The sequence below is a fragment of the Macaca nemestrina genome, chromosome 15, assembly GCF_043159975.1.
Source record: "Macaca nemestrina isolate mMacNem1 chromosome 15, mMacNem.hap1, whole genome shotgun sequence".
NCBI classification, from domain to species: domain Eukaryota; kingdom Metazoa; phylum Chordata; class Mammalia; order Primates; family Cercopithecidae; genus Macaca; species Macaca nemestrina.
In genome coordinates, this window is record NC_092139.1 from 43,618,912 (window position 1) to 43,645,641 (window position 26,730).

A 26,730-nucleotide genomic window follows, 5' to 3' on the forward strand; every position below is an offset into this window, starting at 1 on the left:
CATTGTACAATCAAGCAGTGTGATTGAACCCTTTGGAAGTACAATCTCCCACTCTCAATCTGTGCTACTTAAAGAAGAAACATTCTGAATATTAAGGACAAATAAAGTCTCATTTCCTGTATTCTATCAATTTCTCAGAATTGTGCTTCAGTTTAGTTTGTTTCATATGAGGATCATGGCTCATTATTCAATGTTGTGGTTTTTCTTGAATTCTCTTCTTACCTTTCATTTACCTCGTTAACTAAGATATATACTGGCCATTTTATTTTTAGATCATCATGCTTTTTCATCATACCACTTAACATACGAAAGTGACTGTCTTCTTAAAGACTATCTCTGGTAGCTCACTAAGTTCCTTTCCTAATTTGAATTTATTGCCTTTATGTCTGCTGCTGAGCTATGATTCTGGGATTTAATTTCATTGCTCTATCGGCTAAATTTGCAGTTTCTTACATGCCAAGTATTTCTCTTTCAGCAAGCAAAATAATTTATTGAATTATATTCTCTAGTAACTTTAAAAAAATACACAAAAGAAATAAACTTTCTGAAGCTTTGCATGTTTGAAAATGGCTTTATTTTCCCTTTACACTGGACTGGCACATTTTAATTTTCTAAGAAACATCAGATATCTATAATAGCCTTTTATGCTATAAATGCACATTAGGGTGTCTATACCCTGTGGAAATTAAAATCAGTAATTACACAGTTATAGGATGAAATAAATTCTTGGACTTCTCCCCATTAGAGTCCCCACAGTGAATCAATATTCCACACTTTACCTTTAGCCACTGTTTTGTACCAGTTGGGAAATCAAAACTTTCATTAAACCAGCCTTCCTGGTAGATACTTAGAAGAATTACAACACTCTTCAGCATGTTTAGAAATGTCCTTATTCCTGCCCACATTTTACAAAGACATAATCACATGGTAGGTGCCTTTGGGACTTTTGAAATACATTCTGTGAACGAGAAGAAATGCCAACATGTTGGCAAAACTGATTATTTTCATTGTGGATCTCATGCTTGCTTTGGCCATTTTTATTATCTTTTATTTAATGGCTGTCATTGGTATTTTCATCTCGGTCATTTTCTGTATTTTCAAAGGGGAGATGGAAAAAAACTGTAACTTCAACCAGCCCTGATTCTGGGCGCTGGATTCTCGCAATGCTACTGAGGAGCCTTTGGCAGGCGGCGCAAAGAAAGTCAGCTCCAAGCTGCTTCCGGTCCATTTTCCAGCTGTAGGAGAAGGGTCTTCCCTGCCCAAGGAGAGTGGTCCCCTCTTCTGAAGAGCGAGGAGCTCCCTGCGGTGGAGGAGGCATGTGAGGACTTCCCAGAACCCTGCACCCACCTGACTGAGAGGTACTTTTTAAGGTGAGCATGTTAGACACCGAGCTTCATTTTCCTTCTTAATGCAAGTACGATACATTCTTGAGAGGAGAAAAACAAATTCTTTTAATCACTGCCTTCTAGATTTCAAAACTGGAGTTGTCATCCTCTATAAATACTACAAAAGTTTTTGTTTTTAGCTGAGAGTCTCGATTACCCAGTAAACCAAGGAATCCTACCTATGTTATTTTCTCTCCCAAGCACTGATTAGACAAAGGGAAAAAGAGGATGAAACTTCGGTTTTAATCTTCTCTAGCAGTTTGGCTAAAAGGTTTGGTGTAAGAGAAAGTTTGAGAAAATGGATGCTTTGATCATCCCTATTCTATTTCACAACTTTGGTTCAATGGAAGCAAATTAGACCAGTTTTGCCTTGGTTTTTGATAGAAAAAATGGCTACCATAGGTTCCCTGTGTTTGAGTTTTTGTGGTATAAATCCATATATTTTACAGTATTTGCATATATGTTTGTTTTCAGAAGGTTCTAGTAAGTTGATTTAATTTTAGCAGTTGTGATTACAACTTCTTAAAACCAAGTCCTTGTTTTCATATTTTATCTCCATTGACTTGTAGACTTCTGACTTAACTTTTTAAAAGTATTTCTTCCAAACAAACTGAAAAATCATTTCAGTCTAAATGTCAAATAACACCTAAATGAATTCCTTTAAAAATATAGCAAAATCATACTCAGTGAAGGAAAAACAATAGGCTTAACCTCAGAGGCCATAAGTGCATAAACTTTTAGAAAAAAAATAAAGTGCTTTAGTATAATAATGTTATCCATAGATCAGTAATGCTGCTTGTTGAAGAGTACAATAGCTCCTCCACAGAAGAAACTGATTAAATTTTGTTGAATGAGTACAGATTGTAGTAAGGGATTTTAAAATCATCTCCATTGCATCATTTCCAGGTTTATGCACAGAAGTAGAGGGGCTGACCTACCTGGTGGGATGGGGGATGCACAACCGAAGAATACCTTAAACAATTGCCCTGGCCAGGCTCAGTGGCTCACACCTGTAATCTCAGCACTTTGGGAGGCCAAGGCGGGCAGATCACGAAGTCAGGAGATCGAGACCATCATGGCTAACACGGTGAAACCCCATCTCTACTAAACATACAAAAAAATTAGCCGAGTGTGGTGGCGGGCGCCTATAGTCCCAGCTACTCAGGAGGCTGAGGCAGGAGAATGGCATGAACCCGGGAGATCGCGCCACTACACTCCAACCTAGGCAACAGAGCAAGACTCCGTCTCAAAAAAAAAAAAAAAAAATTACCCTTAACTGCTGATTACCTGCATAGAATTTACAATTATGGAAGCAGTACTTAATGAAATGGTTTTTCAGTTATAAGAAAACTTGACTACTGTGCAAATATCTGGGAAGAGGCGCCCAGAGTATGTTTCTGTTTGTCTTTAAATCTTGCCATTATTTTACTCCATAACATATGTAGAGGGACTAGAGGGATGAGTAATAACTTAGGTAAATGTTGATTCAGAGGAGGCAGAAGAATAGGTCCTGCATGTGAGGCACTGGTGAAGTCAGGTATCATGGGGAAGAACTCAGGGGCAGGGGTAAGGAAGAGGAGTATGGAAAAGAGACATGATGTAAATGCAGGATGTGATGAAATTGAAGGGCACCGAGGTGAACATTCACCTTTGCCTTGTGTAAGCTTTTAGAAACTGAAGAAAACTCTACACTCTACTGTGCTAACATTCACTGGGGATGGGTCATGGTTGGACCCCAACAAAGATTTCTTGTGTGTGGTCTTGGCCATTTGCTCCAGAGTTCTCTTGTTTATCTCCTATGTGTTTCTAATGTAAGGGATTAGGGTTGATGGCAATGATTTGATAAGAAAGGAAATCAAAAATGCTTTACGTTTTGAACATGTTCTGAAGCTGGTCCTCAACATCCACTACACTCCTGTCTTGTACCTGGCTTCAGAGGACCTGCTGACCCTGCAAGGAGTTTAAGTTTGTGTAACCTGCCAGGTTCCTCCAGCTCCACTTGAGTTATTTTTGCATCCAAAGCTGTCTGTCCCTTAGTTTCTATGTGGGTTCCAGAAAGGTAAGTTTAGTACTACTAACTTATAAATTCGGTTAGGTGAAAATTCATTTCTGAGACTTATTACTTATCAGTGATTCCACCAGGCAACCTAGGAACCTTTTGGCTCTATTTTTTAGACTACGCCAGCCCACTCTTAAAATTCAAAAGGGTCTTGAGAGTCACTGAGTCCACTTCTCATCCAATATTATGCGGTATCTTCTATGAGACACTTGTCCAACCCACGGTCTGTGGGGCTGCGACCCAGGACGACTTTGAATGTGGGCCAACATAAATTCATAAACTTTCTTAAAACATTATGAAATTTTTTAAATAATTTTTGCTCATCAGCTAGCGTTAGTGTTAGTGTATTTTATGTGCTAATGTTAGTGTATTTTATGTGCTAGCATTAGTGTTAATGTATTTTATGTGTGGCCCAAGACAATTCTTATTTTTCCAATGTGGCCCAGGGAAGCCAAAAGATTGGAAACTCCTCCTCTATAATATCCCTGAAAGATAGTTGTCCACCTTCTGCTTAGCCATTCTGCATGAGCTGCAATTTTTTCCCTCATAAGGCAGTGTGTTGTTAAGAAGTTCTTCATAACATACAGTGGAAATCTGAGTCTCCACAACTTTCATTGCTTTGTCCTATTTTTACTCTGTTAAGCAATCCAGAAAACAGTTGACTAAGTACAATGACTTCACAGGAACCACAAACTCTAAGGAGAAAGATCAGCTTCTCCTTTTATAAATTTCCTGCTTTCTACACAAAGCGTTGAATAATGTTGCCTTTTTCAGTGCAAATACCCCATTTAAGATCATAATAGTAAGATAAATCAAGAATTATTGTGTACATTATTTAAAAATCCTTGATGTGTCTTTTTTGACTTCTTGCACATATTTGCTAATCAGGAATTTTGAAATTCATCTCTTCAAAGCTTCCTCAAGTCTGGGAGTGTTGCCAATTTGCACGGAAGAACAACATTTTATGAGTGCATTCGTAACTATTAAAATGTAATTCTAATGCACTGACCCAATTTCACAGCACATCAAAAATTTAATTCAACCCAAAATGACTCTCACAGATGTCTGATAATTTTCCAGTGGATGTTATTTGTAAGGTCAGATAAATTTGAGCATTTTAGAAAATTGTCAATCTTGCCAATACAATTTTTTTTGTGAATACGGCAACAGGAAAACCTCCAGTAGCAAGCTATGCTAATCTTTACAGAATGAAGCCCCCTTCATCAAAGGTAGCTGAGAGTGGAGAAAATTGGGAAAGAGTGCAGCCATCACATTTCTGGTGGCAGTGGATTCAGCTAAAGAGGCCCTGGGGCTGGAGTAAGGAAGTCCCCATGTTCAGGATCCTCATGGCTTTATTAGTAGGTTTGGGAGAGTCAGAGTGCTAGAAGCCAAAGATTTTCTGCCTTTGTGGAAGGCTGAGGGTGAGCAAGCTTCTAGAAGACAAGGAGAAAGTCAGTTCCTGGAATGCATATCTATAGTCCCTTTTTTGTTTCTGCCTCTGGTGACATTTCTAGCAATATACAGTTGGCTCTCTCTATGTATGGATTCCACATTTGTTAATTCAACCAACCATGTATGAAAAAATATTCAAAAAAATTTTAAAAGAACAATACAAAAATAACACAAATTTTAAAAATATAGTATAACAACTACTCACATAGCATTTACACTGTATTAGCTATTATAAGTAATCTAGAGATTACTTAAAGTATACAGGAGGATGTGCATAGATTAAATGCAAATACTATGCCATTGTATATAAAGAACTAAAGTATCCTTAGATTTTGGCAACACTGGGGATCCTGGTGCCAATCCCCCATGAATACAGAGGGATAACAGTAAAAGCATTTGGATCTGGGAGCCCCTTTAGGATCTGGACCACACCACTTACTGGCCGTTTATTTGTATCAAGTGACTGCCTCCTTTGGCCTCTTTTTCTCCATCTGAAAAGAAGGACATATGAAACTAATGCCTTGGAAGTCCCCTTAAGGCCTAAACTACTATAAATGTTATCAAACAAAATGAGTTTAAAAGTCAGATGCTGGCCGGGCGCGGTGGCTCACACCTATAATCCCAGCACTTTGGGAGGCTGAGGTGGGCAGATCACAAGGTTAGGAATGCAGGACCATCCTGGTCAACATGGTGAAACCCCGTCTCTACTGAAAATACAAAAATTAGCTGGCCATGGTGATGTGCACCTGTAATCCCAGCTACTCAGGAGGCTGAGGTAGGAGAATTGCTTGGGAGGGGGAGGTTGCAGTGAGCCGAGATTGCACCACTGCACTCCAGCCTTGGCAACAGAGCAACACTGCATCTTGGAGCGGGGGGAGGGGGGAAGAAAAGACACCTGGTCGGCCAAGAGGGCAATTTACACAGATGGTTTCTCAGCATCTGTCATTATACTTTGCTAATACCTGGGAAATGCATGAGTTGTGGGAAGCCTCAAGGGGCAGGGTAAGAGTTTTCAGGAGCACTTATAGGACTAACGGTAAATTCTTAGAATAAATTTTCTTGGGGGCCCGACATTTATCTTCATGTCCCCCTTGCACCACCTGCTCACAATTAAAGTGCAACATGATATGCACACCTACATCCCACAGGTATCCATTGTCCTGTGTGTTCAGACAGGCTATCTAAACATCTAAACCCAAGTATTTTTGTTCTATGTACAAGCAAGGTATCTGTTTTATATTCAGTATTAATCACTTGGATTATTTTGCCTCCCAAGATATCAATTTGTTCAACTATAAAATGAATATATGGTGTAAATACTATCAAAGAGTACCACCTGGGTTAATATTATTTTAAGGGTATATTGAGTAGCTATTCTTTGCTATTAACTCTACTAGGGGGTTTGGCAAAACAAAGACACATAACACATAGATGTAGACTTCAAAAGAGTTCTCATTTTATTTCTATTTGAAAGCATCCATGAACTAAACATGAACTAGAAACCTCAGGTAAAGTAATTAACTAAACAAAAAAAAGTAATGTTTTTTCAAAAGTTAAAGTTTCAATAAAGTCCCAGAGTTTGCCAGCTTCGATTTTGTTTATTTTTAATATCCTGTGTTTTGAATGTGAAAAGCCAGACAATCTAATTGTTTTGCATTGTAAATAATCTTTTTTGACTTATCAGACAGAATTTGCTAAAAGTAAATGAATTATTTGTCACTCGTTTCTTGGGTATGACACCAAAAACACAGGGAAAAAGTGAATTTTTTTCAAAATTAAAAACTTTTTATCAAAGGACACAAGTAACAGAGTAAAAAGGCAACCCACATTATAGGAGAAAAGATTTGCAAATCATGTGTCTAACAAGGGATTAATATCCAAAATGTATAAAGAACTCCTACAACTCAACAACAACAAAAATAAAAACTTGGTTAAAAAATGGGCAAAGGATTTCAATAGATATGTCTTCAAAGAAGATATACAAATGGCCAATATGACGTGAAAAGATGCTCAATAAAAACCACAGTGAGATATTACCTTATACCCATTAGAGTGATTACTATTTTTAAAGAGCAGCAGAAAATAAGTTTTGTTGAGAATGGGAGAAATTGGAACTCTTGTGTACATAAAATGGTGCAGCCACTTTATGTACAGCCACGGTGGAAAAGAGCATGCCAGTTCCACAAAAATTAAAAAGTAGTGTATGTGATTCAGCAGTTCCACTTCTGGGCATACACCAAAAAGAATTGAAAGCATATTGGTGTACATATTGTACACCAAAGTTGATAGCAACATTACTCACAACACCAAAAGGCAGAAGAAATTAAAGTGTCCATTGATGAACGAATGTATGAACAAAATGTAGTGTATTCATTCAATGAAATATTATTCAGCATTAAAGAAGGAAATTCTTACACATGCCACAACATGGATAAATCTTGAAAACTGTTTTTTTTTTTGAGATGGAGTCTCACTGTGTCACCCAGGCTGGAGTGCAGTGGTGCGATGTTGGCTCATTGCAACCCTCGGCCTCCTGGTTTCAAGAGATTCTCCTGCCTCAGCCTCCTAAGTAGCTGGAACTACAGGTATGCACCACCACACCCAGCTAACTTTTATTTTATTTTATTTTATTTTTATTTTTAGTAGAGATGGGGATGGGGTTTCACCATGTTAGCCAGGATGGTCTTGATCTCCTGACCTTATGATCTGACAAACTCGGACTCTCAAAGTGCTGGGATTACAGGTGTGAGCCACTGTGCCCGGATGAAGACTTTATGTTACATAAAATAAGCCAGTCACAAAAAGACAAATACTTCCATATAATTTCAGTTATATGAGGTATACAGAGTTGTCAAATTCATAGAGACAGAAAGTAGAATAGTGGTTGCTAGAGATTGGGGAGGGGGGACGTGGGGCATTGTTGTTTGATGGGTACAGGATTTCAGTTTTGTCCGAAGAAAAAGAGTTCTGTGGATTGACAGTGGTGGTGGTTGCAAAACAATGTGAATGAACTTAATGTCCCTGAACCGTACACTTGAAAAATGGCTAAGACAGTAAATTTTACATTCTGTATATTTGAACACAATAAAAAATAATAAAAAAGAAATTAGATCAATTCTATTCTGGCTTTTATTATTATTATTATTTTTTGAGACAGGGTCTCACATTGTTACCCAGCCTGGAGTGCAGTGGTGTGATCTCGGCTCACTGCAGTCTTGCCCTCCCAGGTTCAAGCTATCTTCCTGCCTCAGCCGCAGTAGCTGGCATTACAGGTGTGCACCACCATGCCCTGCTAATTTTTGTATTTTTTTATTTTGTAGAGACAAGGTTTCACCGTGTTGCCCAAGCTAATCTTGAACTCCTGAGCTCAAGTGATCTGCCTGCCTCAGCCTCCCAAAGGGCTGAGATTACAAGTGTGAGCCACTGCACCTGGCCCTGGCATTTTTTTAATAATTATAAAATGTCACATTTATTGCTGCAGTGCTGTTAAATACAGGACAAGTCTCCAAATTGACTTTAAAGAGGATCATTTCAAAATCCCAATAATCTAGCCAGCTGTGTTGACATCTATAAAATTATTTTTCTTTAAAAAAAATGACTTTTTTTCAAAACCAGTTACCTTGAAGCACTCAGAGCACAATTTCCACCCAATAATTGTGGTTTTGTCCACCTCCCCATATTTTTTCCATTTTTTGTGTTGGGTTAATCTCATTATATGTATATAATATATGTAGATATAAATATATCTACTTATAAAGATAGATATCTGTTATATCTGTCTGTATATAGATAATTATATTATGTTAAATTATCTATATAATTATATTATAGATATATAATTGTAGATAATAATATAGATAATATAATGATACCTATATACAGATATAACAGATATCTATCTATATAGGCATAACTCAATTATGTAATTGAATTGTATATATAATTTATTTTTTTGCCTGATTATAAAAACTAGGCTATGGGGAATGATGGTCTTCACAGGGGTATTTTGTATAGGTAAACTCTCCAGATTATTTGGCTTTTAAAAACTGGATAGGACATATATGCCCAGTCTCAACCATGGCTGCATAATAAAATCACCAGCAAGGTATTTAAAAATAATAGTTTTTTGGTTCTAGGGTAAAGCCTTGACATGGAGATTTTAAAAACATCACCAAGTGATTGTAATTTGTGGCTACAATTGAAAACTACTGCCCTAGGTTCTCAGTCATTGAATTACATTAGTCTGATCATTTGGTTTGTTCTTGGCACTGATAACCATGAAGTATCTTATCTTTGTTTGTTTTGTGTTGCTCTGACAGAATACTTGAGACTGAGTAATTCATAAAAAATTATTTTGCTCATGGTTCTGGAGGCTGAGAAGTCCAAGAGCATGGTGCCAGCATCTTGTGAGGGCCTTCATGCTACATCATTCCTCGGCAGAAGCAGAAGGACAAAAGAACATGAAAGCAAGAGAGAGATGTGGCCAAACTTGCTTTTATAACTAATTTATTCCCACAATAATGACATTAATCCATTTATAACAACAGAGCCCTCATGAACAAATCACCTCTTGTTAGGCCCCACCTCCAAACACTGTTACCATGGGGGATTAAGTTTCCAACACATGAATCTTGAGAGACACACTCAAGCCATAGTATATTTACATTGATTAGCTAGCTTTTCGTAATGAAGAATTCAATGTTAGTAAGCCACACCATGAAATCCTACAAATAAGTATGGTATGTTCTTAGATAAATTAAAAACAATTCATAACAATTCAGTAGCACATTTATCAGATTTGCTTTCAGTCTTGAACAAGGCGAGTCAACAATTCACTTCATGCTTAATGGCAGTTAATTCTTAAGAAGATTGTTCAAATGTAAAAACACAACAATGACCTGAAAGCCTAACCTGAAGGTTCTTATCAAGAGATACCAAAGTAAAGACAAAATAAAACAATTGCAGAATATTTACTATGTGATTGTTCTTAAGGGAGACTCCTGAACTAGGTGACAACCATATTCTCAGAGATTCAGGTTCATTATTTCTGTTGGGTATTAAGCCATCATGCTGTAAATTTCCAAGCATGACTTCTTCCCAAAGCCCATTTATTCTTCACATTGCCTCATGCATGCTCAAAATCCTAGCATCAAACTAACGGCATGGTTTATTTCTTCTCTGGGAGCTATAGACGTAGACTCCATTTGAAGTCTTGGCCCTATGCCCTACACATTGTTGCCAGAATAATCTTGGCAAAATTTGTGCTCAAAGACTTGTAATAATTCTCACTCACCTAAAATAGAGTAATTGTGAATAACTTTATCTGGTATTCTTAGTTTTCTAGACACTATCTTTCCAGCCTTATTACCAATGATTTCACTATGCATTGCTGAGATTCAGCTGACCTAAACTAAATGTGGCTAGTCTGGGCTCCAAGCTGCAGGTTGGGCCCAATGCCTGGTCCACAGGTCCCCCTTCCTTCTTGAACTGGCAGCTACATGAGGCATGATCTTCTCTTTGTGATGGATGGCTGGAGCACAAGAAGGACATAGGGACACATGTTGACTTTTACAGTGCAGACTTGGAGTTGGCACATTGTCACTTTGGGTTATGTTCCATGGGTTGAAGAAAGTCACATGACTGGGCTCAACATCAGTGGGGCAAAGAAGTGCATGCTGTCTACAGAAGTCATGGAGGGAGGTGGTGAATATATATCTGCTGAACAACAATATAATATACCCATAAAATGTAACAGAATAAAATTTTTCATAATCAATAATACTACCAATATTATTAAATAGTTCTTATTTTATGTAAAATAAAATGCAGGCTTAACATTGCCTGAGTGAAGTTTGATATAGGATTTGAAGTCCATATTCTTAAATGTTTGAGTTTTTTTAATGACTTCCATTGAACAGAAATCAGGTCCACTTACTGGAAAGAAGAAACTGAGTTCTTTCTATGCCATTTTTCAAGGCTGGAAATTGTTCCACGATACGTTCTTTGAGTTTCTTTCTCTTCCTCCATCATCCCTGATAATGGCTAAGCTCTCCCAGAAGTGCACACAGATGAGGCCAAATGCAGTACTGTCTTGGTAGAGAGAACAGGGGCTTTGGTGCAAGGAAAATGAGTCAACCACAGACTGGCTCTGAACTTAGGCCAAGTCATGTAAACTCACAAGTCTATATAGTTATTTAGTAAAACTTGCCTGAACTGACTAATGGGTTGCTGTGTTCATTACTTGAGATACTATCAGAAAACAAAATTGGAAATATTAATTATAAAATAGATATCCTTATGTATACAACCAAAGTCACATGTCACTTAAAGAGGGGGATACATTTCTGAGAAATGTATTGTTCAGTGATTTTATCATTGTGTGAAAACATCATAGAGTGTACTACACAAACCTAGATGGTGTAGCCTACTACATGCCTAGGCTATATGGTATGGTCTATTGCTCTTGGACTGTAAACCGGTACAGCAAGTTACTACACTCAACACTGCAGGCAATTGTAACACAGAGGTATCAAACATAAATAAACCTAGAAAAGGTACAGTAAAAATATGGTATAAAAGATAAGAAATGGGGCCGGGCACGGTGGCTCACGCCTGTAATCCCAGCACTTTGGGAGGCCGAGGCAGGCGGATCACAAGGTCAGGAGATGGAGACCACGGTGAAACCCCGTCTCTACTAAAAATATAAAAAATTAGCCGGGCGCGGTTGTGGGCGCCTGTAGTCCCAGCTACTCGGGAGGCTGAGGCAGGAGAATGGCGTGAACCCGGGAGGCGGAGCTTGCAGTGAGCCGAGATCGCGCCACTGCATTCCAGCCTGGGCTGGGCGACAGAGCGAGACTCCGTCTCAAAAAAAAAAAAAAAAAAAAAAAAAAGATAAGAAATGGTATATGCCAGTAAAGAGCACTTACCATGAATGCTGCTTGCAGGACTGGAAGTTGCTCTGGCTGACTCAGCGAGGGAGTGGTGAGTGAATGTGAAGGCCTGGAACCTTACTGTACACTGTAGACGTCATATACACTGTACACTTAGGCTACACTAAATTCATTTAAAATATTTTTCTTTCTTCCATAATAGCCTTAGCTTGTTATAACTTAAACATTTTTAATTTTTAAAACTTTTCAACTCTTTAAAAATAATACTTTGCTCAAAATACAAACACAGCATACAACCGTACAAAAATATTTTCTTTGTATCCATATTTTTGGAAAAAAATTCTATTTTCATTTTTATGTTGTTGAAAACTAAGACATAAACAATACATTTACCTAGGCCTACACAGGGTCGGGATCATCAAGATCACTGTTTTCTGCCTGCACACTGGAAGATATTCAGGGGCAATAGCACGTATGGAGCTGTCATTTTCTATGGTAACTATGCCTACCTACTTCTGGATACTTCCTGAAGGACTTGCCTGAAGGTGTTTTACAATTAACTTTTTGTTTAATAAGTAGAAGAAGCGTGCCTTAAGGCAACAAAAAAAACTGTAGTATAGTACATACATAAATCAGTGACATATTTATTATTATTATACATTATTATGTACTGCATACAATTGTATGTGCTATGCTTTCATGTAACTGACAGCACAGTAGCTTTGTTTACACCAGCATCACCACAAACAACGTTAAGTAATGCATTGTGCTGTGATGTTGTGTTGGTTACGATTTCACTAGACAATAGGAATTTTTAAGCTTCATTTTGATCTTATGGGACCACTGTCATATATGTGGTTGTTGACTAAAACATTGTTAGGTAGTTTTGAAATTACATAACTGCAATTTGTCTAGACTACAGTCTCTATAGATTCTAGTTTTTTTCTACTGGGTTTACTTACTTAATGTACTTTGCCTTTAGCTAGTAGTCAGTTGCCATTAAGAATAAAGCAAAAATTTTCATTTATAAATGGCTAATGGCATTCCTATATTAATTCTCATCCTTAGAGACCATTGACTGAAATAGATTATAATAAATATGATCAATTAGCTAATCATTTAATGAATCATTTGGTACACAATAATTGTTTCAAATTTTCCATTGCATAATACCACCTAATAGATATTGACCACAAAGGAAATATCCCATTGAATCAAGTAATTTTTTCCTCATTTTTAATATATGTGATAATTATCTCCATAAATATCTTGAGACTTACTAAAATTCAGTCAAGTAGTCCTGTTAAACTACTTAAGGATTGCTAAAATTCTCCATTTCACTTTATGTGTGAATGGTTTGCTGAAAAGAAAAGAAATAAATGATTGAGACATATATCCTGGATTTATTTTTCATTTTGAATTTTGATCTTTAGGGATTTTATTTAATAACAAATTAATAATAATAACAAATAATAATAAGTGATTTCATGTCATTGGTAGTTTTGACAAGTTCAAAAGAGCCAAGTGCATTTTTATTTTAAAACAAGACTTAGGCCGGGAGCAATGGCTCATGCCTGTAATCCCAGCACTTTGGGAGGCCAAGGCAGGCAGATCACTTGAGGTCAGGAGTTCAAGACCAGCCTGGCCAACATGGTGAAATCCCATCTCCACTATAAATGCAAACATTAGCTGGGTGTGGTGGCACCACGCCTGTAGTCCCAGCTACTTGGGAAGCTGAGGCAGGAGAATCACTTGAACTCAGGAGGTGGTGGTTGCAGTGAGCTGAGATCACACCATTGCGCTCCAGCCTGGGTGACAGAGCAAGATTCTGTCTTAAAACACACACACACACACACACACACACACACACACACACACAAGACTATGTTTCTGAAGTAAGCCTGCCAAATTTAGGCAATGTATTTGGAAAGACTTTTTATTCCTAGGTGTTATGTTTCTTAGAGCTAGATTCATTTAACTGGAGAGAACTTACAGTATGCTCGAGAAAAATAATATAAACATAACTGCTGTGGAATCATGGAACTGTGTTTATATATCACAGATCTCAGAGATATAAATTAATCATTCAGTGAAAAATACAATCCCTGAAAATAGACATGACTATAATAAAATCAATGAGCAGTTATGTATAAAATCCAACTTTCCTAAATATATGTTTTATAAACACTAATATAAAATACAAATGTGAATAAATATAAATTTTCTCCAACAATTTTGTCTTTAGTTTGAAAAGCATAGTCTTTTGCAAAGTTCATAAATTGGTATGTACACATTTTCAGTTATCCTAGGGTGGAGATCATCTTGAAACTTCAAAGTGAACATACTGACATAGGTCACAGAACAACACATTAATAAGAGCCCCCAAATGAATTGCCACACAGCAGACTTCATTCTATCTTTTTAAAGTGATGAAACAGTCTTCCTTTTAATGAAAAATGCTCCAGGCCCTGACAAGGCCTGGCCTGCATGAGTCAGGGTGAGGGTAGCATGAAGACAAAAGGATTCTAATTCCAAGTAGCAGTATATGGAGCGCCCATTGACAAAGCATTTCAATTCCTCAAGTATCTGTGGTCTTGACAATGTGACACTACAACAAACTCCTCCCTGCAGAGGGTGGTGGCATATGTTTCTCCATTTTTGAATCTGGGCTGGCCTCTGGACTTGGTGAGGCCAATAGAGATTTAAACCTGCGTCTCAAGAGACCCAGCTTGAGATTGGCCTGGGTCTCAAGGGACCTGGCACTTCTGCTCCCTTTCTGTTGGAGTCCTGCCAGCATCTTGGGAACAAGTTTCAGAAGATTGCTAGAGGATGGGAGCACATGAAGAGCAGATCGCAACCATCCCAGGGGAGGCCAGCCTGGACCAGCTATAGCCACCTGTCTCCCAAACATGGAGAGAGGCCCCCGAGTTTAGCAGAGCTGCATACTTGACCCACAGTGAACCACAGATGCATGAGGGAGTCCAGGTGAGATCACAAGAACATCCAGCTGACCCATAAGCTTATAAGCAGTAATATCTACTTATCATTCTCATCTACTGCTTTTGAGTTGTGCCAACTCATGCTGGGGGTGCAGTGTTTTTTAGAATATCTCAGTGCTTTCTAAGAAACTTTAATTTTTCCCCCCACAGAAACCGCTGTTTTCATGCTAGATTTAATCAAACTTACAGTGGTTTTGTAGTTGTGAGATAATTCATTGACTTAAGCACATTTATAGAAACTCTGTAAAATGTGTTTGAATTAAGTAAGCAAATGAATTTCTTGTCTCGTTGTCCTATACCTTAGACTAGCTAACTAGTAAATTTGTACATAGTAAAAAGTAAATAGTGAAAGAAGGTATAAGTAAGAAGCAGTAAAAACAAAGTAGCAAAATGCTTTGTTCAAATAGTACTGCCAGTACCAAAAGCTGGAGTCCAAATGAGGAAAAAATAAAAACAAAACTAAAATGAATATTAGTTTGCAGATTCAAAAGCTAGTTCAATTGAATATATAGTATCGAAAGCAGAAAAGATGTCAGGATGACAGAACTAAGTCTAAATATAACTTTGCTCTCAAACATGTCAAGATATACATTAAAATGAATAAAAAATTTTCACAAATTAAATTAAAAAGTAGCTCAGGAGGCTGAGGCAGGAGAATGGTGTGAACCTAGGAGGTGGAGCTTGCAGTGAGCCAAGATCACGCCACTGCACTCCAGTCTGGGCGACAGAGTGAGACTCCATCTCAAAAAAAAAAAAAAAAGGAGCAAACACATATCCTATAAAACATGGATAATATAGGGAAATTCTAAAAGGGTAAAAACTTTCAAAGCTTAAACAAATCCAGACCAGGAAAATATTAATACAAATTTGAAAGTATGATACTAATGTCAGAGAAGTTTGAATTCAAGGAAGAGTCTAAAAGAGTTTAAACACATAAAGATGAAACATTTAGAACACGCATTTACCTAAATAATAAGATAACAATAAATAACGTAGCAAAAACAATGACAAAACCATAAATTTCAAGAAATGCTAGGAAAAAAATATAGATAAGAAAAAATTTGAAATTCTGCACAAAATAATTGAAGGTAAAATAATGAAAATATATTAAATTCTATAGTCTTATAGAATATACTTCACTTTAATCACTTATATTTATAAAGCAATTGGCTGTATATTAGGGGAAAAGCAGAAATAGTACAGACTACATTCTTGATGCGCATACACAACCACACACAAAACATAAAAGATAATAATGAAAATCAGGGAGAAAAACTACAACCACCCTGAAATTTGTAATTTTCTTCCTATAAATGTCTAAGATCAAAGAAATAATCAAAATTATAATTGCAAATTATTTAGAAATTATTATAATTAAAACAATAAATATTAGAAATTAAAAGCAGAGAAAAATTCCTACCCTTGCATATCTATATAACTAGCAGGAAAGAATAAAAACAAAAGAATTTAGCTACTCAAGACCAAAAGTTAGAAAATAATAACAAAATAAACCTAAGAAAAGGAAGAAAATAATAAAGATAAAAGCAAAATTAATTAATTAGGAAACAAAGTGGGTAAATAGATTGAAAATAAGTAACTAAGAGTGAAGTCGTCTATAAGTAACTTGCTAATGAACCTGGTCACCAAAAGGAAAAAACACAATATTAAAATTTGAAAATGAAGAATAACCAAAAACAGAGAGGAACATAAAACTACCCAAAGAAAGTATGGTGCACACTACAAATAAATTGGAAATTTTTCCTGATATTGAGGATTGTATTGAAAAACAGAATTCCCAGGATTGACTCCAGTTGCAGAATGTAGCACATATTTACACATTCGCTTCCTAGAAGCAATCACAAGAAATTGATACCAATTACTTCTTTGGGAAAGAAACTTGCAGGGGAAGGAGAGAAGTTCCTTTTTCGTTTCATTCCTTTCTGAACTATCTGTATGTCCATATATGATTTTTTTAAAAATATGGGCTTATTGGGAAATTAGATTATATATTTATTTGTAGTAAGACAAATGGAGAAAAACAAAGAAGAGTGGCTCACGCCTGTAATTCCAGCACTTTGAGAGGCCAACATGGGTGGATCACAAGGTCAGGAGATAGAGACCATCCTGGCTAACACAGTGAAACTCTGTCTCTACTAAAAATACAAAAAAAAAATATTAGCCCGGTGTGGTGGCGGGTGCCTGTAGTCCCAGCTACTTGGGAGGCTGAGGCAGGAGAATTGCTTGATTCGAGGACACGGAGGTTGCCATGAGCTGAGATCGTGCCACTGCACTCCAGCCTGGGCAACAGAGTGAGACTCTGTCTCAAAAAAAAAATAAATAAATAAATAAAAATAAAGAATAAAAGGTACAATCATGAGTAGAACACAAAGGCTGATGATCAAACAGTCCAGCCAGAGTGATGATGGGTGGAGGCTGGAAGAAACAGACCCAGAGACTTTGTGCTGGGCAACATCTGTTTCTACACCTGCCTGGCTACCCCATGGACTGTCACTCAGAGTTCCAAAGTATACCATGTTGGTATATGTATTTGTTTTTCAATATTTACTTAGATTTATTTTGGAAAAATATCCAGTATATCCAGCTATTTAACAAAATTGAGGATTAAAACTATTTGATTTGGTGCTATTTTTGGACATGCATATTACACCAACAGAATAGCTGCTGATGCAAACCTGTTTGTTCCCTCTAGACAAGGAGATTAGAAAGGGTAGGTAGGTTCCTCCTTAAGAAAGAAGCAAGTAAGTTGAAATACAATTTGTTTTGTTTCTTGTATTTGAAAGTGCAGTTTAAACAAGCCAAATAGATACCATATGGCCTTCAGTAATTTGACATTGAAGAACAATGTATGATTTATATTCTATTTCCAGCTACTGCACAGTGAGTGTGCTGTGATACCATGTTTTTAAATTCCTCTCTGCCTTTGCCCTTGTTGTCTCTTAGAGGCATTACGTTTATTTATTCACTTATTCATTTCTTCTCTTTTTTTAACCAGTGAACTCGAAAACAGATTGAAACTAAAAATAAATAAATAAATAAGTTCAAATTAAAATTTCTCCATTTTAGTGACCTCACTGAAGCTGTGCCATTATCCAGGGTAAATACGCAAGGTTTGTCTCTCCCCCAAGAAGATTAAGGGGACACACAGGGGGAGGGAGTTTAGGAGTGGAGGTTTACTAGCTAAAAGAAAGAGAAAGGAGAATAGCTCTCTCTTGTGAGACAGAGGGGCTCCTGAAAGGGAAAAACCAGCCTGTGGCATACTGCACCAGATTTTATAGGCAGGCTTGAAGAGGCAGTGTCTGATTTACTAGGGCCCACAGATTGGTTGGACCAGGTGTGACATTTACACAGTGCACAAGGAAGGCTGGCCAGCCCACCCTAATCTTATTATGCAAATCAGCTTTTCATTTGGCTGGGGCCATCTTGTCTGCTCCTTACTGTACGCATAGCTGGCAAAAGAAGGGAACATGGAGTCACCATTTTGAACATGCCTAGTCCCAGGTAGACTTTTCTTCTTGGCACAACTACTGGCATTCACTTGTGCAAGTTTCCAGCTTGCTTGTCTATGTCTGCAGCTCGATTTTACAGGCTGCTCTTTGTTAGAAAAGAAAATGATTTGGGGGCTGGTTTTCATTAAAAGGAAAACTTTACCAAGGATTTCCATACCCTCACTATCTGCCTAAATAATTTTTTCTTAACTCCTGTATCATTACCACCTCTATGAGTTAATATTGTTTTGTTGACACTCCTAAGTATAGCATTATTTTGTATTGTGATAGTATATATAGCCCTGACTCCCCTACTAAACCCCAAGCTTCACAAGGTCAGGGCCATGTTTCATTGTTTCAGAAATCTGTAACACCTAGCATGTTCTAGATTATTTTTAAATGTTAAGAGAATTGCATTAAAAATTAAATACTTAAATATTTTTAGATCAAAGCATCAAGGTTAATATCTTTGTAAGGGTTCTATTATGAGTGGTAATTAGATTTTCCCATTAAGTTTGAAGAACGTCAGTTTCACAATGCAGACTACTAACCACTATACGATCACAGCTGAAGGAAGCCAGTTTCAAATAGCACGGTCATCCCTCATTTTATCTACAACATGGATATATATGACCACATTTGGGTTCCCAATAAGTAGTGAGAGACACAGAAGCATTTAATATTGCCAAAAGAAAGAATCGTACCATCGCCATGCTGATCTGTTTGTCTGTCATGATAACTAGTGTGGCTGTCTTTGATAACCAGTAGGAATAAGGAATTCCCTACAAGTACATAGTACTTAAACTAATATTTGAATAACCTACTTCAACATGAATTTTCAGTCCTCTTGGATGGCTTACAAGATGGTCCCCTCCTCCCCAAAATTGCATCATGTATTTGTTCATTTATCTTTTCAATCAATAGTCATTTATCAGGTGCATGTCAATTTAGGAGACACTAAGCTAGAGACACTTACACAGCATAGACGAGTGTTTTAAAAAGTGAAAATACTTTATACATTCATCGCTTCCTCACTGCACTGCTTTGACCCCACATAAGAAAGGTGCAACAGTTTCTCTTGGGTTTTGCTCATAGCTTCCCCAACAGATAAGAACGCTTTATTTCATTTAATTTCATTTTAAATTTATTACTTCATGAAAGTGAGATAAAATTTGCATCATTATCATAAGAAATATGGAAATGAATACTGTACATTTTCTAAGCACATGCATAGTACAGTGGACTCACAGCTTCCACTCTGTGTTTCTCAGTGATGGAGGAGTTAGTGAGGTCTGTCCATCAGTGCCTGCCATGGGGAGGGTGAGGGGCAGGATTCAGGCCTCACATTTATAGCAGGCCTCATCCTATTCCAGATGTAATCTCCACATGCAGCCACAGCGAGAAGTTGCAGGGTTAAAAGATAATACCACTTGAATCCTTGAAAATAAACACTAAAAATATATCCAAATGTTTGACCGAGTTTGGTCATTTTTTCATTCTATTTTCTTCATTTTGGTCACTTCCTAATTTTGTTTAAGGCTCTCACTAAATTATTTGCATCTTGATCCTGGCTCAGTATTCTTAGTTTCTCATTTTCAAGTGCCTTGTTTCCTAAAACCTTAAATGTCAAAGATCCCTGGAGGGACAGGTGGGGCTCAGGGGAGAAAGACAATATATAGAACTCTCAAATATGTCTTTCAAAAGAGTGTCATAAAAAACTTTTAAGACAGTATTTATTTACTTACAATTTATGCACCTCAAATCAAAGAAAACACAGTAGGGTGTCTCTTCCCTCAATGTGATTGTCCCCCTCCCCTTCCAAATGGCATTAATTTAAAATGAAAAAATAGGATAGAATTCTGTGTTCTTCCTTCTTCCCAACTTGGTACCATAATTCGCACGCTCCTCCTGCCCACCAAATTCATACCTTTTATCAGTCTTACAGGCGTAATTACAAGGAGAAAATTTCATTTAATTGTATTCATTTTATTTTAGAAAGGAGACTGAAACTTTGGAGGATATAAAAATATTTACAAAGCTATGAAGTGTGTGCTTAAGTAAACTAATTTCACCAGTTCTCTTTATATTTTTAAAAATTTGAAAATAGTGAAAAAATATAAAAATAAAAATGTGCTATATTCTCACATTAAAAAAAAAAATCCTATGAAAGGGAGAACTCAAAAATCTGTTCTCTAATACTCTGCCCTTGAGGTCACCACTGTTCAGAGCTTGATATTTGTTCTTCCCATGTTCTTCTTAGACTTATTATGAAATGTGTATGGGCTTATCTTGGAAAAATAATATTGACCACAGGGCTCATCCTTCCTTGTCTGGTACCTGGGGAGATTTGGGCAGGTGGAGAGACTGGTGTATGAGAAGGACCTGATAAGGAAGTGATTGGGCTCTGAATTGGTTGGTTTGCGTTTGAAAGGTTTGCTAGCAGGAGAGTTGTTGACTTACTATCTCTAGAAATTAGTGAATCCTGTGAGGCAGGAGCAAGGCCCTGGATGTCAAGCCTTCAGAATACAGAAAATCAAAAGACACAAGGTTAGTATACCCTCATACCTGCTTTTTTAATTTAAAGAAACCCAGAGAATTTGCTTGTTTCAAGCTAACAAACATTTTATTCGTGTGGCATAAATAATATATGAACAGACTTTTATGAGTAATATAACATCTGCAGCTCTTAGAAAATAAAACATAGTTAATTAGAGAAGGCATGAATTATGTAATCATTACTTTTATGTTTTGTTCTTTCTAGGTCATTCAAACTGTCATCCACACATGAATAACAATGAAATTCTCATAAAGAAGCAGAAATACCCAGAAGGCATGAAGAGTCATCATGCTTCAAAAGTGCATGTATTAGGACTTCATGACCTCAGGAAAAATAGACCCCATAACTCTTAAAAGCTCAACCTTGGAAAGGAGAAACATGCTGTTTGATGACACAGCACTGAAACTTGTTGAAATATCCTTGGAGCTTGAGATGTTGAGAGCCATCAAAATGTTCTTAACAATTAAATTGAAAAATGTTTCTTCAAAATGTCTTAGCCAACCAAATACAAACATTTTTGTCATTGTGGAAAAAAAAAAACAAACTTGCCAATTGCCTTTGCTAGTCTCAGCACAGCCCAAGAGGAGCATCCTTCATGAGCCAACCGAAAAACAGTGTGCAGTCTATGCTTCTGACCAGATGGGCTTCTCTTGTCACCATAACATTATGTATTAGGACTTCATGTATTATGTATTATGTCAACACTTTATTCATTATGCTGATCATACTCTGTATTTCACTTGCTCTGGTTATTTGTAAAGCTTTTCCTATTTCATCATTAGATTATCCTTAAATTTTAGCAACTGCATTTTAGTCACTCTGTATTCTTAATAGTGCCTGCCCAAGTGACATATTAATAAGCATTTTTTTCTGAATCAATAACCACCCCCCCAAAAAATCTGCAGCCATAGTTGTAAATACTGTACATTCCAAAGAGAAGTGAAAATGAATGAAGGACCAATTTTGAGGAAGAATTAGAGTTCTCAAAATTTTAATAAGTATAATCAGGAAGTTTTTTAAAATTTAACAAATTCAACAAATATGTCAACAAGTATTCAACAAGTTAGAGTTATAAACATTTGTTCAAAATTTTACACATGGTTAATACCTTCAGAGCAGTGAGTCAGCAGCAAGACTCTCATTTTTAAAACTTTACATTTTAAGGGTGGAGACCATTAAGGATGGAGACCATGTTGATGTCAGAACAATTGGTCCAGGGGTGTGTGAGGAGCCACTAGGAAGGGAGAAACAGGGAAATGTGGACCCAAGCAGCATAGTGTTCCCCAGAAAGTTGGGTTGGACACAAGTGTGTACATGCAGGAAAAAGTAAAACCACGAAGATGTGTTAATCTGAACAATGCTGTGAGCAAATGAGACACAGTTCTCCAGGGGACACTCTGAGAAACTACACAGAATACACTTCAAAATTGTCCACCAGAAGGACAAATGAGAGGAAGGATGATCCATTGGCTCTCTTCTACCATTGGTCATGTTGGCCCAGAAGGTGTTCACAATCTTGGACTTCAAAGGTTGCACCTGCTTCAGAATGGCTGAGTAGTTTGCAGAAGGCATCTTAACAGATGGTAACAGAGAAGCAAGAGATAAGTGCTGCAACTGATGCAAGGTGCTGGCGGTGACACTATCACAAAGCTGGTTGCTGTAAAAATGTGGCCAAGAGGATGTGAGCTACAACACAAGAGTGGTTCAACATCAACTCTCAGAAGCACATGAGTCTCATGCAAATCTATTGTTCTTGAAATAATGAGCAAAGGACCATATTCATCCCTTTTGGGCAATAGTCAGAGAAAGGGGCACCCATAGAGAGAAAAGATCTGGTAATACTAGTTAGGGAGTGGAAGAAGCCAGTTGATATAGTTTGGCTGTGTTCCCACGCAGATTCTCATTTTGAATTGTAATCTGAATTGTAATTCCCATGTGTTGGAGCTGGGAACTGGTGGGAGGCAATTTATTCATGGGGGTGGTTACCCTCATGCTGTTCTTATGATAGTGAGTTCTCACGAGATCTGATGGTTTTATAACAGGCTTTTCCCCATTTTGCATGGCACTTCTCCTTGCTGCTGGCATGTGAAGAAGGACATGTTTGCTTCCCCTTCTGTCATGATCGTAAGTTTCCTGAGGCCTACCCAGCCATGCTGAACTGTGAGCCAACTAAACCTCTTTACTTTATAAATTACTCAGTCTCGGGTATGTCCTCATAGCAGAGTGAGAACAGACTAATGTACCAGGGTACAGAAGAAGCCTAAGACCAAACTGCACCTCTCTGTGCTTTAAACACAGACCAACACCTGGATGAGTGTTTTTCTTTTTCTTCTGTGCACATTTTTTGTATTTGGCTGCTTTTTAACTTGCCAGCTCTGACAGAACAATGCCATCTCTGAGACACATAAATTAAGTTGCTTTTTATCTATACATAAATTAAGTTGCTTTATTGCTTTAGCTTCTCTGAGTTTTGTGCATTTTAGGGAGAGCTCTCAAAGTTTCCTGCTTACAGTCTTACTTTAGGCTCCTCCAAAAGCCAATCCTGAGAAAAGGATGTAGATACATGTATTTTATTTTATTTTTTAAGAGACAGGAGTCTTTCTATGTTGCCCAGGCTGGACTAGAACTCCTGGGTTCAAGTGATCCTCTCACCTCAACCTCCTGTGTAGCTGGGACTACAGATGCTTGTCACAATGCCCCAGGTAGTTTGAGAGGTGATCCCAGGAAGTGCAACAAGGGAGTGAGGAGTGAAGTAGAAAAGGGAAGACAGCCAATGAAAGGTGTGCACAAGGGAGCAGGTTACTGCTATCTCAAGCTTTCTGGGAGTGTGGCCCAAAGAGGGATAGGGAAGCTGGACTGTTTTTGCACCAGTTCCAGTTTCTCACTGGTTGAAAATTGCTGCTGGGGAAATTAAACCCATTACACTTCTAGGCTGCCCTGCATACAGACAGAGCAAACTCCTCTAGTGCCAAGAAAGCCCCACAGGCAGAGAGGCATGGATGGTTGAGGTAGAAAGACACGGATGTGTCGCGCAACTGCAATGAATCCACACATTTGGCTGAGGGGCATAGATTGGGGCATCAGTTGCTTCTATGATACACTCTGAGATTATTTTGCAAAGGACAAAAATCCTTAAGCACGGAGAAAAACAATAGCAACAGCCTTCTTCTGGCATCTAGAAGGAAAGAAGATAAGTTAATTAGTAAAAGGTTAGAGGCAGTTAAAATGAACTCTGAAACTGAGACTATTTGTTAAACTTTGCAGACCAAATCTTTAAACTGGAATTGGATCCCTTTAATGAAAATCCCCTTTGCTGTTGCTGAAGAACAAATGAGGAAAGAAAAGAAATCAACATGTTTATTGCTTTCACCTATAAACCAAGAACCTCACTGAACTAGGTTAAATAACAACAGTTTGGCTCTGTTTCTGTGGAGAAACAGAGAAAATTTTTAAATTTTCTCTTACTAGTCATTGTTCTGATTCATTACTAAGACGGAGCCACTCAAAGATGAGTGCTTTCTGATAGAAAAGTTGGGTGACAAAATATGAAAATGGGTCTTAAACGCAGTGGATTTCACCAGGGTTGGAAGCATGGCAGAGCAGAGAGAAACTAGAAAGGAAATACTCTCAGTGGTATCATAGATTTTTAAAATTCACCCCAATTCTTCATTTCCTCTTAATTAAGTTATAAATGCATACCTCTGTCTAGTGTACTGAGTGAACTGCCCCACCGTTGATTCTAGATTTGGCCATCTAACTTACTTTGGAAAAGAAGTTGTTAGCAGCCATAGCATAACCTGTATGTTGGCTTATCTTCTTGGCAATCGTGATCATCCATGAAACGAACATGTCCCATCGGCTGCTATGTCTTCTCCTTTAGCCTAGGCCCTGGAAAGAAACGTGGAGTGAACTTGAACCCATCATAGCCAAGAGCTTCAGTCTTGGAACATAAGTACAGAAATAGAGCTGCCCAATCAAGCGTATTCTAAATGAGTCAATAGCAGTCAACTCGAGAACCTAAGCATGAGAGCAGATGCTTACTATTTTAACCACCAAATTTGTGGGTGAATCTATAACGTAGCATTATAGCAGCAATAGTTGACTGATATAAGTGGCAGATTATTTTTCTTTTCTTGCCTGTAGTTAGGGTGATAATTATAATAGGGGAATAAAGACTCTTGCTAAGACCAAGGGTTTACTGAGGAAACTAAAAAACATGAAATGATTAGGAAAGAGCCAATGGGAAGGGCTCCCTGGAGGGAATCTGTAGAGGATTCTGGGTCAAGTGACTGCTGTCCCAGTGACAAAATTCTGCCTCCTCACCAGTGATTGTGGATGATCTGAGTAGATGAAGACAATGGGGCTCTCCAAAATAATGTTCATCTGTATTCATTATTTTTTGTTTTTGATAAACATTACAGAATGTTTGGAAATAGTTAACACTCAGGTTTTGAAAAGGTGAGCTTTCCTGAGTATATAGGGGAGGTTCTCAAACGAAAAGATATTTTAATACCTTTTAAAATATTTAAACAAATCAGAGCTCCTTTATGCCAATACATCTCTGAAGAAAAGCTTATTCCAAATAGTTGTGCTATGAAGATAATGTGTACATAATATTATACTGACCTTTTGGACACAGAGGGATATACCTCGAATCTTTTCAAGTACAATAGAAAACTATTTAAATAATAAAGATTCAAGAGAGTCATACGAGTGTTTTGAATGTTTGCTTATTGAATTTCAATATACTTCAAATTAGAAAATCAACATTATTATTATTATTATTATTTTGAGACAGAGTCTCACTCTGTCTCCCAGGCTGGAGTGCAGTGGCATGATCTCGGCTCACTGTAACCTCCGCCACCCGGGTTCAAGCAATTTTTGTGCCTCAGCCTCCCAAGGAGCTGGAACTACAGGTGCCTGCCACCATGCCTGGCTAACTTTTTTGTATTTTTAGTAGAGATGGGGTTTTGCCATGTTAGCCAGGCTGGTCTCAAACTCCTGACCTTAGGTGATCCGCTGGCCTTGGCCCCTCAAAGTGCTGGGATTACAGGCATGAGCCACCATGCCCAGCTTAGAAAATCAACATTATTGAAGAACTTGAGATGAAAATCAAAGATCTAGTCTTTGCATCCCCATATTCCCTAATTTGACAGCAAGTCTTACTGGTTTATGGGTAGGGATTTCTATAAAAATTTTAATGAATAAATAATCCCTTTGACATTTATAATCTATTCCAGAACACTAAAAAGATGAAAACCTTCCTAAATAATTACATGTGGCTTGACAAATGCTAATATTATGCCCAATAAAGAGAGCACCAGTAAAGAGAATAAACATTAAGCTCGATGCAAATAAAAATAATGAATAAAATATTTTCAAATTTATTTTAACAACATCTTAAAGTATTAACAATGCATGACGATCAAGGAAGGTTTACTTTAGGAATGCAAGAATGTTGTAGTAATAGGAAATGCATGCATGCTTAAAGCACTGGATTAACAGAATAAATGAGCTGAACATATACTATCTCAACAGTCGTTGGAAAAGTATTTGACAGACTATATTAGCCACCGCTGTCTAAAAAATTAAAAACTCTCAGGGAGTTGGGAAAAAGAGGACATTTCCTAAGTTTGACAGATTGCCTTCAAGAAAACTGTCAAACCAGTGATAAAATGTTACTTATTCTCATTAAAATCACAGGCAAGGCAATAATTCCACAAATCCCCATTATTCAAAATACTCCTGAGGGTCCTATAAAAAGAGACCAAAACATTGATAAATACTAGAAAAAAATAAATCCTTTCACATTAAAATTTAAAATAATGAAATAAAAACACATTAAAGAAATAGATTTGCAAGATGTCTAGGAATAACAAAAC

General features: G+C 37.4%; 2 long non-coding RNA genes across 2 annotated transcripts in view; one reads left to right on the forward strand and one right to left on the reverse strand.

Moving 5' to 3' along the window:
- The first annotated feature begins 964 nt into the window (after positions 1 to 964).
- LOC139358499 (uncharacterized) lies at positions 965 to 25,556 on the forward strand. The gene is made up of 2 exons (XR_011613499.1): positions 965 to 1,370; positions 21,053 to 25,556. It is a non-coding gene; the product is annotated as an uncharacterized lncRNA (long non-coding RNA).
- Positions 23,908 to 26,730, reverse strand: part of LOC105481526 (uncharacterized) — a 203,165-nt gene continuing 200,342 nt past the window's right edge. Inside the window, exons 6-7 of the long non-coding RNA XR_987013.3 lie at positions 24,611 to 24,736; positions 23,908 to 24,023 (exon numbers count right to left, since the gene is read on the reverse strand). This is a non-coding gene — a long non-coding RNA (uncharacterized lncRNA). The remainder of the gene's footprint in view (positions 24,024 to 24,610; positions 24,737 to 26,730) is intronic.